The sequence below is a fragment of the Balaenoptera acutorostrata genome, chromosome 13 (genome assembly GCF_949987535.1).
Source record: "Balaenoptera acutorostrata chromosome 13, mBalAcu1.1, whole genome shotgun sequence".
Lineage (NCBI taxonomy): Eukaryota > Metazoa > Chordata > Mammalia > Artiodactyla > Balaenopteridae > Balaenoptera > Balaenoptera acutorostrata.
Window position 1 is genome coordinate 93,234,999 of NC_080076.1, and position 14,240 is coordinate 93,249,238.

Consider the following 14,240-nt stretch of genomic DNA (forward strand, 5'->3'; position numbering starts at 1 on the left):
AGCCCACCCCCTGCCATTCCACCCCATGCTGCCGGGGCCCTGGAGCAGCTTCTGTCCCAGGTAGCAAGGGCCACTGGACTTGGGACTTGGCGACGGGCCTGGGTGTGAGTCAGGAGTCAGCTGTCCTGGGGGCCTGAGAGCCTTGGGAGGCGGATGTGCTCATAGGCCGGGCGCGGGAAGGGGGTACGGAAGAAGGAGCACAGAGCCCGGGGCAGGAAGGCGGGCTGGGAGCCAGGGAGCCCCCGTGGGCCTGGGTGCGGGCAGCCCCGGACCGTGCGGCGACAGGAGGCAGGGACGTGTAGCTCACCTTGTGGGACTGCGGCAGGTGCTTCCCCCGCGTCGTCACCAGGGTCGCGGGCAGCAACCAGAGCAGCAGCAGACGCCCGGCGCTGGCCATCGCTCCTGGCCTGTCGGCCCCAGAGGTCATGGAGTCCCTGCCCTCAGGGCTCCTGCCCCTCCCCTTCCCAGTCTTTCTCCAACCAAATGGATTTGTAAACGTGAGCAGACGTTGTTTTCTTAGAGGGTTCTTTTTCTTAGAGGGGTTTTGTTTACAGGATGGGGCAGAAAGTGCAGAGAGTTCCCATACACGCCCCTGCCCCGCCTCCGTTTCCATTATCAGTATCTCAGTCGGTGTCATGCATTTGCTGCAATCCATCAAGCGATTTTGGTACATTATTATAAACCAAAGCCCGCCGTTTCATGAGGGTTCGGTCTTGGTGGTGTGCATGCGACGGGCTTGGACACACGTTTGCAGTGTCCCTACGCTTGAGAATCACACGGGGTTGTTTCTCTGGGCTCTGCCTGCTCATCCCCCAGCCCTGGCACTGCCCACCCCGATCCCTTCACGTCCCCATGGCTCTGCCTTTTCCAGACCGTCCCAGGGTTGCAGTTGTGCAGTGTGTCACCTTTCAGGTGGCCTTTCCCACTTCCTAATACGCACCTGAGGGTCCTCCGTGTCACTTCAGGGCTTGGTAGCAAATTTCTCTTTATCACTGAGTGGAAAGTATATTTTCAACAGCCTTTCTCTGGGGAACGATCGAGCCCTTTATCGGTTTAGACAAGAGCGTCTCTGAGGTTAGCGCGCCCAGAATCTCTCCTCGCTTCTCTTTTGGGCCCACCTTGGCAGCGGCCCCCTCTGGTCTCCAGCTCTGGACCTGCGATGTGACAGGACGAGTGTCCTCAGGGCCCACGGGCCTCACCCTCAGACTGTCCCAGGTCACTCTATTTGTTGTGGGGCTCTGGGGAGACCACCGGGCCTTTCTGGGCCCTAGTTCTCCTCCCTGTGAAGTGAGGGGTGGGCCCCCTTTGAACTGTCGGTTTTCAGATGATTCCGTGAAGCATGGGGTCATCTGCCTCGCAAAGCACCGTGGAAATCTGCTTTTTAAGTTCCCGCAACTGTTCAGGAGCACGCCCAGCCCTCCAGGATGAGCCCTGGCTGCCCGTGCTGGGAATTTGGGAATTCAGAGCCTTCCGGAGAACAGAGCTGGGTGGAGCACAGACAGGGAGGGGGGGTGGCCTGGGGGTGGCGCCTCCCCCAACCCGCCCGATTGGGACAGATTCTCAGACCAGGAAAGTCGTCGTGGGCAGGGCCTGGTGGGGCAGCGGTGTTGGTACCTGGGGGTGGGCGGGCAGGGCTCTGGCTTGTCTCCTGCTCATTGCACCTCACGCAGAGCACCCGACCCAAACAACCAGGGCTGGTATTTGCTCCAGAGCCATTCCTGTCTGTCAGCACAGACTCTTTGGGCCCCATGCAAATATCCAGAAGTTACCCTGTGCTTTCAGTAAGGACAGAATTGAGCAGCACAGAACATCTCAGCGCGGCTTCGTTTATACTTTTGTTAACGAAAATGGCAAGTCACAGGACACATCAATCACTTCTCTGAGTTTTGGTTTTCTGTAATTTTAGATTTAAAATTATCTACAGTAAACCATAGCTCATGAGCCACAAAAGCAGTGCTAAAGCATTTCATTCAGAAGTTTTGCTGTTTCAAAAGAGACACAATAGCATGAACTCAGAGCCCTATTTGGATCTGCGGATGCCGAAAAGTGATAAAGATGCAGAGAAAAGAGAGCAGAGGATGCCGGTCTTAGTGACAACAATACCATTTCTCTTTTAAATTTTACCTTTGAAAAAGCACCTCGAAGTCTATTTCACGACAACAGTGTTTTAAACTTTTCCCCTCAAGAAAAAAGCACCTGCAAAGCTGGGATGCACCTTTCCCACACGTGCGTCCTACGTGCCGGCAGAGGTCCAAGTGTGTCTGCAGGTCTCCCCGCAACCCCATCGCAGGTCGGCAGATGTGAGCGGGCCGTTCTGGGTTCTGGGGCCTCACCGGGCGCCGCTGCCCGCATATCCCAGGCCCTGGCCCCGCCCAGGCTCCTGTCCCTCCACTCAGAATCGGCCCTTGGGAGGAGGACGTGTTTCCACAGTGGAACCCAAGACACACTCTCTGGTCCTGGGAGACTAAACCTACAGACAGACCCACAGCCTGGAGCAGCCGACCTGGGGAGCTGGCCAAACCTCTCAGTGACCCCAGATGCCAGCCCCGGGTCAGTGACCCCAGCTTCCCTGGCTTTGCCCCTCCTCCAACTCAGGACCAGCCTGAGAAGCCAAATGTGCCCCCTAACCCATCACACAGGATGCCCATATCAGTCTGCCAGGCTGCATAACAAACCCCACAGACAAGGATGGCCTTGCATCCTGGAGCCTGACAGGCCTAGGTCAAGGTGTGGGCAAGGCTGGTTCCCTCTGAAGCCTCTCTCTTTGGCCGTCTCCTCCCCGTGTCCCCACGTGGCCGCCCCTGTGTGCCTGTCTGTGTCCTGATCTCCGCTTATAAGGACACCAGTCCTATGGGATCAGGATCCACCCTAAAGACCTCATTCTACCTCAGTCACCTCTTTAAAGGCCCCGTCTCCGCATAGTCACATCCTGAGGTCCTGGGGTCAGGACTTCAACATATGGATTTGGGGGGACACAGTTCAGCCCATAACAACACCCCACATCTAGTCAGCTGCCTCACTTTCCCCACCAACACCCTGCCCTCGGTGCGCTGGAGCCGACCCTTTCAGCTGCCAGCGTCCCGTCCCACCGCCCGCCTGCGGGTCTGGTGCGGGGTGGACCAGCCCCCATGCTGGGCAAGCTGTGGACAAGCGCCCTTGTGCTGACCACTGCCCTCTGCCTGCCTGCTGATCTGTGAGGGCCACCGGCCACAGGCTCCGGGGACGGCGCAGGAACTCATTTGGTTTCCTTCATAGCAGGTCAAAGGTCTGGGATGCCTCAAATCACATGATTCAAGGAAAATGACACCAGACAGTTGAGTCATATAAGCAGTTTCCAAGATAAATGGCAACCCCACAGCCATTGTAGGAACTTTGTAAGCCCTGTTCCCACATCATATCAAACCTATGAAATATAATCATTATGTCACAACTACGTAAGAGCTAAATTTCAATGACACCTTGAACACCTTTAACTTTCAAACCTGCAGTGTTCTTTTTGTACTTTAAACCAGGAAAAAAATATTTTCTGGTCTCAAACCTTTTCTCAGGCCCTTGAAAAGTTCGCAGACCCAGTGCACGCAATTGGGTACGATGTGTCTGATCAACCAAACAGCCCACGCGGCACGGGAACACTGTGCCCCTGGGAGAAAGTCCGGTTCACGGAAGGTCACAGCCCACCTGTGCTCACAGCCCATCACTCACAACAGCCGAGGGGGGCGCAGCCCGAGGGTCCACCGATGGATGATGGACAAACAAAATGTTTGTCCACATAATAGAATATTATTCTCCTTAAAAAGGAAGGACACTCTGGCACCTGCTACAACACAGAAGAACCTGGAGGACATGATGCTCAGTGAAATAAGCCAGACACCAAAGGACAGATTCTGTGTGGCTGGTTCCACTATATGATCCTCCCTGGAGGAGTGACATCCACAGAGACAGGAAGCAGGATGCTGGTTTCCAGGGTCTGGTGGGGGGGGGTGTTATTTTATGGGGACAGAGTTTCCGTTTGGGAAGATGAAAGAGTCCTGGAGATGAGGGTGGTGAAGGTTGCACAACAGTGAAAATGAGCTTAATGCCCCTGAGCTGTACACCTAAAAATGGTGAAGATGGTAAATTCTGTATTGTACACATTTTACCAGAATTAAACTCAGGGCCCTGGAGGCGTAGCTGGTCCTGAGCTTGAAGAACAACGCATTCGCAGCCCCTAGTTATTCTGAAATATCCTTCTATGTATAGAATCTCTTTTCTTGGATATGTGTTTATAAGTCTCTCGGCTCAGGCATCTTTGCACAGTTTTGCCCTCCGACATCAACGTCACGTGTGGTTCCCCAGTGTCTCAATCTGACAAAAGCCCGATGCCAAATCTTGTGGAAAACTTTACACGTCCTGATAAATTAGATTGTACAACCACAGGTACCATATTTGGAGCATAAACCCCTCGTGTTGGTCCCATACCCACCCGGCCTCATTTAGTCTCCGAGCGGGGAGGCCGGCTGAGCCTCTGGTGCCCACGAGGAAAGGTGACCCGAAGGTGCAGCCCTGACGAGCGCTCGCGTGCAGGCCGCCCAGCACCCTCACACGCAGAAGAATAAGACATACCAGCAATCCTGTGAGCGTGGACATCCCCTGCAGAAAAACGCCCTCTGGTAGCTGATAATGGCTTAAATCCTCAGCGGCCCTACCTTTGAATCTTGGGTCCCACCGGCTCCTCTGTGTAGAAGTGAGACTGGCCAGGCTGTGGCTTCCGGAAAAGACTCCCAGCCCCCAAACAGAGATTCACACAGGAGCCAGGCTCCAGGGAGCCTGGGGCAAAGCTGCCGCAGAATCGCCGGAGCAGCTCCCAGCCCCGCCTCTGTTCCCGAAGTCTCCTCCCTCCTCAGGAGAGACCAGACGCACAGTGGGCGGTGGCCGGGCCACACAGGACGGCGGGACGCTGGCCCACGTGGGAACCCCAGGAACCAGCCGCAGCCTCTGCAGCCGTGGGCCCAGACGGCCGGCCCCGGGCCAGTGACCGCAGCTCCCCCGGGTCTGCCCGCCCCGACTCAGGACCAGCCCCTGACCCATCCCGTGGGACGTCCCGCTGCCGGTCAGCCGCCCTGACCTCCCCACCAGCACCCCTCAGGGCCCCTGGAGCCGACCTCCTGCACTCTCAGGGTCCCCACCCGCCTGCCTGGGGGGCTGCTGATTCCCAGCCCTGCTTGTCCTCATGGGGGTGGTCTGAACACAGTGTTCATTCAGTTACATTTCCTGACTTACTTATTATTGACGACAAGCCAGGCTCTGCGGAAGAGGACTGTGTGTCCCCAGCCACCTTATCACCTAGGAGGGGGTTCTTGGCCTCGTGTGGGAAATGGACCTGTCGACAGATTACATAACGTGTGGAAGATGCCTCTAGGGGGGCAGTGGGGATGCTGGGAGGCAGGACTGGAGTTCCCCAGGTGGTGGGATGCAGGACAGGGGTCCAGGCAGAGGAGGGAGTGGGCCGGGAGGAGGCTCGGCCTGGGAGTTGGGGACGGACGGGAGGGTCGGGCCTGGAGGGCTGGCACAAGAACCTTCACAGGACCAGAGGGTGTGTCAGAAATCTCTGGGCACCACGCAGGACAGGACGAGAGGCTGGCACTGCTGGACCAGTGCAGTGGGTGCTGCCTGGGTGTGTGGGGCGAGGGCACCAGGGACCCAGGACAACTCTGGGCTCTGGGGATGGGAGTGTGAAGGGCTCAGTTCCACACAGCGTTTCAGGGGTCCACCACTGCCTAGCGGGCCCCCAGAACTCCGTGGCCCAGCGGGCAATTTGTGACTGCCTCTCGGGTCCTGTGGGCTGGCTGGGCTCAGCAGGGCGGTTCGCGCGCGGACTCACGCGGCAAAGGGCAGTCAGACGGCACCAGGCTGGCGAAGCGACCTGAAGCCGCGACTTCTCCGCCCGCTTGTCCACGGTGGCTGGAAGGCAGGGGCACCTCCCCAGTGTGACTGCCTCACATCACTGAGTCCCAGGGGGACCCGCCCAGGAGCCAGCATCACCCCAGGGACGCCCGGGTCAGTGTGGGAAGAGGAGTGGCCAGAGCCAGAGCTGAACCCAGGAGTGGACACGAACCACCCAGGAGTAGATATGACCCCCAGGAGTGGACACGACCCCCAGGAGTGGACACGAACCTCCCCAGGAGCAGACACGACCCCCAGGAGCAGACACGAACCTCCCCAGGAGCGGACACGACCCCCCAGGAGCGGACACGACCCCCAGGAGCGGACACGAACCTCCCCAGGAGCGGACACCACCCCCCAGGAGCGGACACGAACCTCCCCAGGAGTGGACATGTCCCCCAGGGAGATGGCAGAGGGTGAGGAGGGGCAGCTAGTGACAGGATATGGTTTCTTACAGGTGTGATGTCTGCACAACTCTGTAAATATACTAAAACAATGAATTATACACTCTAAATGGGTAAATTGTATAGCATGTGAATTTTATCTCAATAAAGCTATTTAGAAAAGGAAATCTATTTGAACTTTTAGTTATAACTTCATTGTTTTTACTTCATTGTTTTACTTCATTGTTTTATTGTTATTTATACGTTTTTAAAATTCTGTCCTTGTCAGAGAGTAACATTTCCTTTTAACCAAAGAATTAGAATTCAATTGAATAACTTGTTTTCACTTGTAAAATGCCTTTTTAAGTAAAAAAAGAAAAAAATCAGTCCTCCTAAAACTAATTTAACTTATTATTTTTTTTAACCATTTTTTAAATTGAAGTATAGTTGATTTACAATGTTGTGTTTGTTTCTGGTGTACAGCAGTGATTCAATTATATATATATATATATATATGTTTCTGGTGTACAGCAGTGATTCAATTATATATATATATATATATATATATATATATATATATATATATATATATGAACTTCCCTGGCAGTCCAGTGGTTAAGATTCCATGCTTCCACTGCAGGGGGCACGGGTTCAATCCGTGGTCAGGGAACTAAGATCCCACATGCTGTGCCCCGTGGCCAAAAAAAATTATATATATTCTTTTTTAGATTATTTCCCATTATAGGTTATTACAAGATATTGAATATAGTTCCCTGTGCTATACAGTAGGACCTTGTTGTTTACCTGTTTTATATATAGTAGAGTGTATCTGTTAATCCCAAACTCCTAACTTATCCCTCCCCCACTTTCCCCTTTGGTAACCGTAAGTTTGTTCTCTATGTCTGTGAGTCTATTTCTGTTTTGTAAATAAGTTCATTTGTATCATTTTTTTAGATTCCATATATAAGTGATATCACATGATATTTGTCTTTCTCTGTCTGACTTACTTCACTTAGTATGATAATCTCTAGGTCCATCCATGTTGTTGCAAATGGCATTATTTTATTCTTTTTTATGGCTGAGTAATATTCCATTGTATATATGTACCACACCTTCTTTATCCATTCATCTGTTGATGGACACTTATGTTGTTTCCATGTCTTGGCTACTGTAAATAGTGCTGCAATGAACATAATCTTTTCAAATTATGGTTTACTCTGGATACATGCCCAGGAGTGGGATTGCTGGATCATATGGTAGCTCTATTTTTAGTTTTTTAAGGAACCTCCATAGTGTCCTCCATAGTGGTTGTACCAATTTACATTCCCACCAACAGTGTAGGAGGGTTCTCTTTTCTCCACACCCTCTCCAGCATTTATTGTTTGTAGATTTTTGATGATGGCCATTCTGACTGGTGTGAGGTGATATCCCACTGTAGTTTTGATTTGCATTTCTCTAATAATTAGTGATGTTGAGCATCTTTTCATGTGCCTGTTGGCCATCTGTATGTCTTCTTTGGAGAAATGTCTATTTATGTCTTCTGTCCATTTTTTGATTGGGTTGTTTGTTTTGATATTGAGCTGTATGAGATGTTTGTATATTTTGGAGATTAATCCCTTGTCAACTGAATCATTTGCAAATATTTTCTCCCATTCTGCAAGTTGTCTTTTCATTTTGTTTATGGTTTCCTTTGCTGTGCAAAAGCTTTTAAGTTTAATTAGGTCCCATTTGTTTATTTTTGGTTTTATTTCCATTACTCTAGGAGATGGATCCAAAAAGATCTTGCTGTAATTTATGTCAAAGAGTGACCTGCCTATGTCTTCCTCTAGGAGTTTTATAATATCCGGTCTTACATCTAAGTCTTTAATCTGTTTTGAGTTTATTTTTGTGTATGGTGTTAGAGAATGTTCTAATTTCATTCTTTTACATGTAGCTGTCCAGTTTTCCCAGAACCACTATTGAAGAGAATGTCTTTTCTCCATTGTATATTTTTGCCTCCTTTGTCATAGATTAATTGGCCATAAGTGCGTGGGTTTATTTCTGGACTCTCTATTCTGTTCTGTTGATCTATGTGTCTGATTTTGTGCCAGTACCATACTGTTTTGATTACTGTAGCTTTGTAGTATAGTCTGAAGTCAGGGACCCTGATTTCTCCAGCTCTGTTCTTCTTTCTCTAGATTGCTTTGGCTATTTGGGGTCTTTCATGTTTCCATACAAACTTTAAAATTTTTTGTTCTAGTTCTGTGAAAAATGCAATTGGTAATTTGATAGAGGTTGCATTGAATCTATAGATAGCCTTGGGTAGTATAGTCATTTTGACAATATTGATTCTTCCAATCCAAGAACATGGTATATCTTTCTATCTGTTTGTGTCATCTTTGATTTCTTTCATCAGCATCTTATAGTTTTCAGAGTGCAGGTCTGTGTCTCCTTAGATATGTTTATTCCTAAGTATTTTATTCTGTTTGATACGATGGTAAATTGGGATTGTTTCCTTAATTTCCCTTTCTGATATTTCATTGTTCGTGTATAGAAATGCAACAGATTTGTGTGTATTAATTTTTTATCCTGCAACTTTACCGAATTCATTGATGAGCTCTAGTAGTTTTCTAGTAACATCTTTAGGATTTTCTATGTATAGTGTCATGTCATCTTCAGTGACAGTTTTACTTCTTCTTTTCCAGTTTGGAACCCTTTTGTTTCTTTTTCTTCTCTTACTGCTATGTCTTGGACATCCAAAACTGCATTGAATAAAACTGGTGAGAGTGGGCATCCTTGTCTTGTTCCTGATCTTAGAGGAAATGCTTTCAACTTTTCACCATTGATGTTAGCTATGGGCTTGTCATATATGGCTTTTATTATGTTGAAGTATGTTCCCTCTGTGCCCACTTTCTGAAGAGTTTTTGTCATAAATGGATGTTGAATTTTATGATATTTATAGAGATTTCCATCTGAAAGCAGTAGAATACATGTTCTTCTCAAGAGCACATGCAACATTCTCCAGGATAGATCAAATGCTGGGCCACAAAGCAAACCTTGGTAAATTTAAGAAAACTGAAATCATGTCAAGCATCTTTTCCGACCACAATGCTATGTGGCTAGAAATCAACTACAAGATAACAAATTGCAAAAGACACAAATTATGTGTCCAGGCTAAACAATATGCTACTAAACAACCAATGGCTCACTGAAGAAATCAAAGAGGAAATCAAAAAATACCTAGACAAATGAAAATGAAAACACAATGATCCACAACCTATGGGATGCAGCAAAAGCAGTTCTAAGAGGGAAGTTTACAGCAATACAAGCTTACCTCAGGAAACAAGAGAAATCTCAAATTAACAACCTAACCTTACATCTAAAGCAACTAGAGAAAGAAGAAACAAAACCCAAAGTTAGTAGAAGGAAAGAAATCATAAAGATCAGAGCAGAAATAAATGAAATAAATAGAGACTAAAAAAAATAGAAAAGATCAATGAAACTAAAAGCTGGTTCTTTGAAAAGATAAACAAAACTGATAAATCTTGCAAATAGAGATTATCATACTAAGTGAAGTAAGTCAGAAAGAGAAAGACAAATACCATGTGATATCACTTATTTGTGGAATCTAAAATATGACACAAATGAACTTATCTGTGAAACAAAAAACAGACTCACGGACATAGAGAACAGACTCGTGTTTGCCAAGGGAGAGGAGGGGATGGGGGAGGGATGGAGTGGGAGATTGTGGTTAACAGATGTAAGCTTTTACATATAGAATGAATAAACAACAAGGTCCTACTGTATAGCACAGGGAACTATATTCAATATCCTATGATAAACCATAATGGAAAAGAATATTATATAAAATGTATATAAATAGCTGAATTAAATTCTTTATGTAATAAAAAAAAGAAACAATAATACTTTGGATGTATTAGGTTAAATAAAACATATCAAAATGAAAAAAAAATGATAAAACTTTAGCCAAACTCATCAAGAAAAAAAGGGAGAGGGTCCAAATCAATAAAATCAGAGATGAAAAAGGAGAAATTACAACCAACACCACAGAAATACAAAGGGTCATAAGAGCAACTATATACCAATAAAATGGACAACATGGAAGAAATGGACAAATTCTTAGAAAGGTACAATCTTTCAAGACTGAACCAGGAAGAAATGGAAAATATAAACAGACCAATTACCAGTACTGAAATTGAATCAGTATTTTTGGCCACGCCATGTGGCTTGCAGGATCTTGGTTCCCTGACAAGGGATTGAACCTGGGCCCACGGCAGTGAAAACGCGGAGTCCCAACCACTGGACCACCAGGGAATTCCCTGAGTCAGTAATTAAAAAACTCCCAAGGAACAAATGTCCAGGACCAGATGGCTTCACAGGTGAATTGTACCAAACATTTAGAGAAGAGTTAACATCTATCCTTCTGAAACTATTCCAAAAAAAATTGCAGAGGAAGGAACAGCTTCAAACTCATTCTATGAGGCCACCATCATCACCCTGATACCAAAATCAGATGAAGATATCACAAAAAAAAGCAAGTTACAGGCCAGTATCACTGATGAACACAGATGCAAAAATCCTCAACAAAATACTAGCAAACTGACTCCAATAATACATTAAAAGGATCATACACCATAATCAAGTGGGATTTATCCCGGGGATGCAAGGGTTTTTCAATATCGGCAAATCAATCAGTATGATAAGCCACATTATCATACTGAGGAATAAAAACCATATGATCATCTCAATAGATGCAGAAAAAAAGCTTTTGATAAAATTCTTTAACTTATTTAAATATGTTTATGCAATTGATTTTAACTGACACCTTAACTGTCACCACTGACTCTGTGGTTGGGGCCACGCTTGTTTTCTCCCAGCCTGAAGTTTGCATTAGGACTTTTCACTTTTAATTTTCCTTCCAGGACGCTTCGAGACAACTCACCTAAACCTCACAATGAGCGGTTGGGGTCCAGACACAGGCTTCGCACTGACTTTGAGAGGCTGCTAACGGGAGAGTTCTAATGGGATGGGTGCACATGGCAAAGCCACCTTCCTGGGGGCACCCTGCAGCTGTCCTGTCGTCCTCAGCATGATCGTAACGACACAGCAGAAAACTCTTCTCAAACAGTGAAAGAAATCACTAAATTCTTGGACAAACAAGATTTTATAACATACCTTTTCTTCTGAGAAAAGATAAGGAAAAAACACTACACATTTTCAGAAGACAGAACCCCTGCCACAGCTGGCCAGGCAGGGCTTTGCCGAAGGGGAGGAGGGTGACCTGCAGGGGAGAAATCTCCCTGTTGGTGTGGGTTTCTCTCTATCCCTGGAACGCTGGTATTTCACCCTGACATTTTAGGTGTGAACCTTTTTAAAAATCCTCTTGCCCGGGGCCCACCAAGTCCATTTATCGCTTCTCCCCAGTTTCTCTTCTTTCTCGAACCGTGTGACAGCCTCTCGGAGCTGCCCACACCTCTCCTCCCTCACGACCTTCTGTTCATGGGGTCAGTGTGCCAGATGTTGAACCCTGCAGTTGTTGGGGTCAGGCTACTAGTGGGCCACACACAGCGACCAGCCCCTGGCCAGTGGAGAGCCCTGTACTGTGTGCTCCTGTAACCCGTGCTGGGCAGACTGGCCAGCCACTCCCCTTCAAGGCACAGGGAGAAACCGCCTCTGCTGACAGCAGCATCCGTGGGCCCAGGAGCAGGGCAACAACCCAGGGAAGGGTCTCTGTTGCCCCCAGGTTGCAGGCAACGAGGGAGCAGGGGCCCATCCTACCGTAGCACCCTGGAGGTCCCAGGACTCTGTAGCCCTCACTCCCCATCTTCCCCTCCCCCCACCCCAGTGCCTGGCAACCATTAATCTGCTTTCCAACTCTATGGATTTCCCTGCTCTGCACATTCCATATAAATGGATTCATACAACAGGTGGTCTCCAGGGACTCACTTCTTTCAATGAGCAAAAATTTTTCAAGCTTCACTCACATTGTAACGTAGAAGGTCCTTCATTTTTTTCATTGCAGAATCATTCTGTTGTATGGATATACCACATACTATTTATTTATCAGTTGATAGACATTTGGGCTATTTCCAATTTTAGCCATTATGGATAATGCTGCTGTGAACACTTATGTACAGGTTTCCGTGTGGACACGTTTTCATGTCCTATGGGTGTTCCACCTAGAAGTGGATTGTTGGGTCCTGTGATAACTCTAGGTTTAACCTTTTGAGAGACTGTCAGACAGTTTTCCAAAGTGGCTGCACCACTGTTCATTCCCACTGGATATAAAAAGTATCTGCTTTTTCCACATCCCCACCAACACTTGTTATTATCTTCTTTTCGATTACAGTCATCCTGGTGGGTGTGAAGTGGTCTCTCACTGTGGTTTTGATTTGCATTTCCCTACTAGTGGATGCCGTTGAGTGTAATTTCATATACTAACTGGCCATTTGTGTATCTTCTGTGGAAAATTTTCTATTCAGATCCTTTGCTCCTTTTTCAAATTGGTTATTTATCATTTTATTATTGAGTTGTAAGAGTTTTTGAGGTACAAGTCCCTTATCATATATATGATTTGCAAGTATTTTCTCCCATTCTGTGGGTTGTCTTTTTACTTTCTTGATGGTGTCCTTTGAAGCACAAAATTTTCTAATTTTGGTGAAGTTCAATTTATTTATTTATTTTCTCTACTTATGTTATCATTTATAAGAATCCATTGCCAAACCTAAGTCCACAAATATTTACACCTATGTTTTCTTCTAAGAGTGTTATGGTTTTAGCTTTTACATTTAGGTCTTTAATGCATCTTGAATTAATTTTTGTATATGGCGTGAGGTAGGGGTCCAAGTTAATTCTTTTGCATATGGATATACAGTTGTCCCAGCACCATTTGTCGGAAGACTACTCTTTCCCCAGTGAATTATTTTGGTATCATTGTCAAAATCAATTTATTTTATTCTGGTTTACATATTTATATTTTCCTTCTTTGTTCTCAAGTCAGTTCCATAAATCCACATTTCTATCCTTATGCCAGTAAGTACAAGTGAGTTGTTGGGTCCTATGGTAACTGTTTTGATTACTGTAGCTTTGTAGTAAGGTCTGAATTTGGGAAGTGTGAGTCCTCCAACGTCACTCTGCTTTTTCAAGATTGTTTTGGCTACTCTGGATCCCTTGCATTTTTATATGAATTTTAGGATCAGTTTATTCTTTTCTGCAAAGAAGCCACCTGGGATTTTAATAGAGATTGTGCTAAAGTTGTAGATAAATTCAGGAAGAATTGCTATTTTAACATCATTAAGCCTTTCAATCCATGAACATGGACTGTCTTCCAGCTTACTTAGATCTTCTTTAATTAAAAAAAAAACTTTTATGGGTTTCAGAGTATAAGGCACTAGTCCTGTTAAATTTATTCCTAAGTATTTTATTCTTTTGAATACTATTGTAATGGAACTCTTTTCTTTTTACTTATTTATTTATGGCTGTGTCAGGTCCTAGTTGCAGCGTGGGGAGCTTAGTTGCCCCGAGGCATGTGGGATCTTAGTTCCCCGACCAGGGGTTGAACCCACATCCCTTGCATTGGAAGGTGGATTCTTAACCACTGGACCACCAGGGAAGTTCCTGGAACTATTTTCTTAATTTTCAGATTGTTCATTGCAAGCGTTGTAAATATAACTGATTTTTATATATTTGTTTCTTTGTTTGTTTTTGGCCACACTGCGTGGCTTGCAGGATCTTAGTTCCCCGACCAAGGATTGAACCCAGCCCCCCTGCAGTAGAAGCGCAGAGTCCTAACCACTGGACCCTCAGGGAATTCCCTATATATTTTTTACTGAACCAAACTTGGGTCTTCTTGCCTGCAAGCAGCAAAGGCAACCCACTGACTCCGGGTTGTGACGAAGGAAAGTGCAGCATTTATTGCAGGTACCAAGCAAGGAG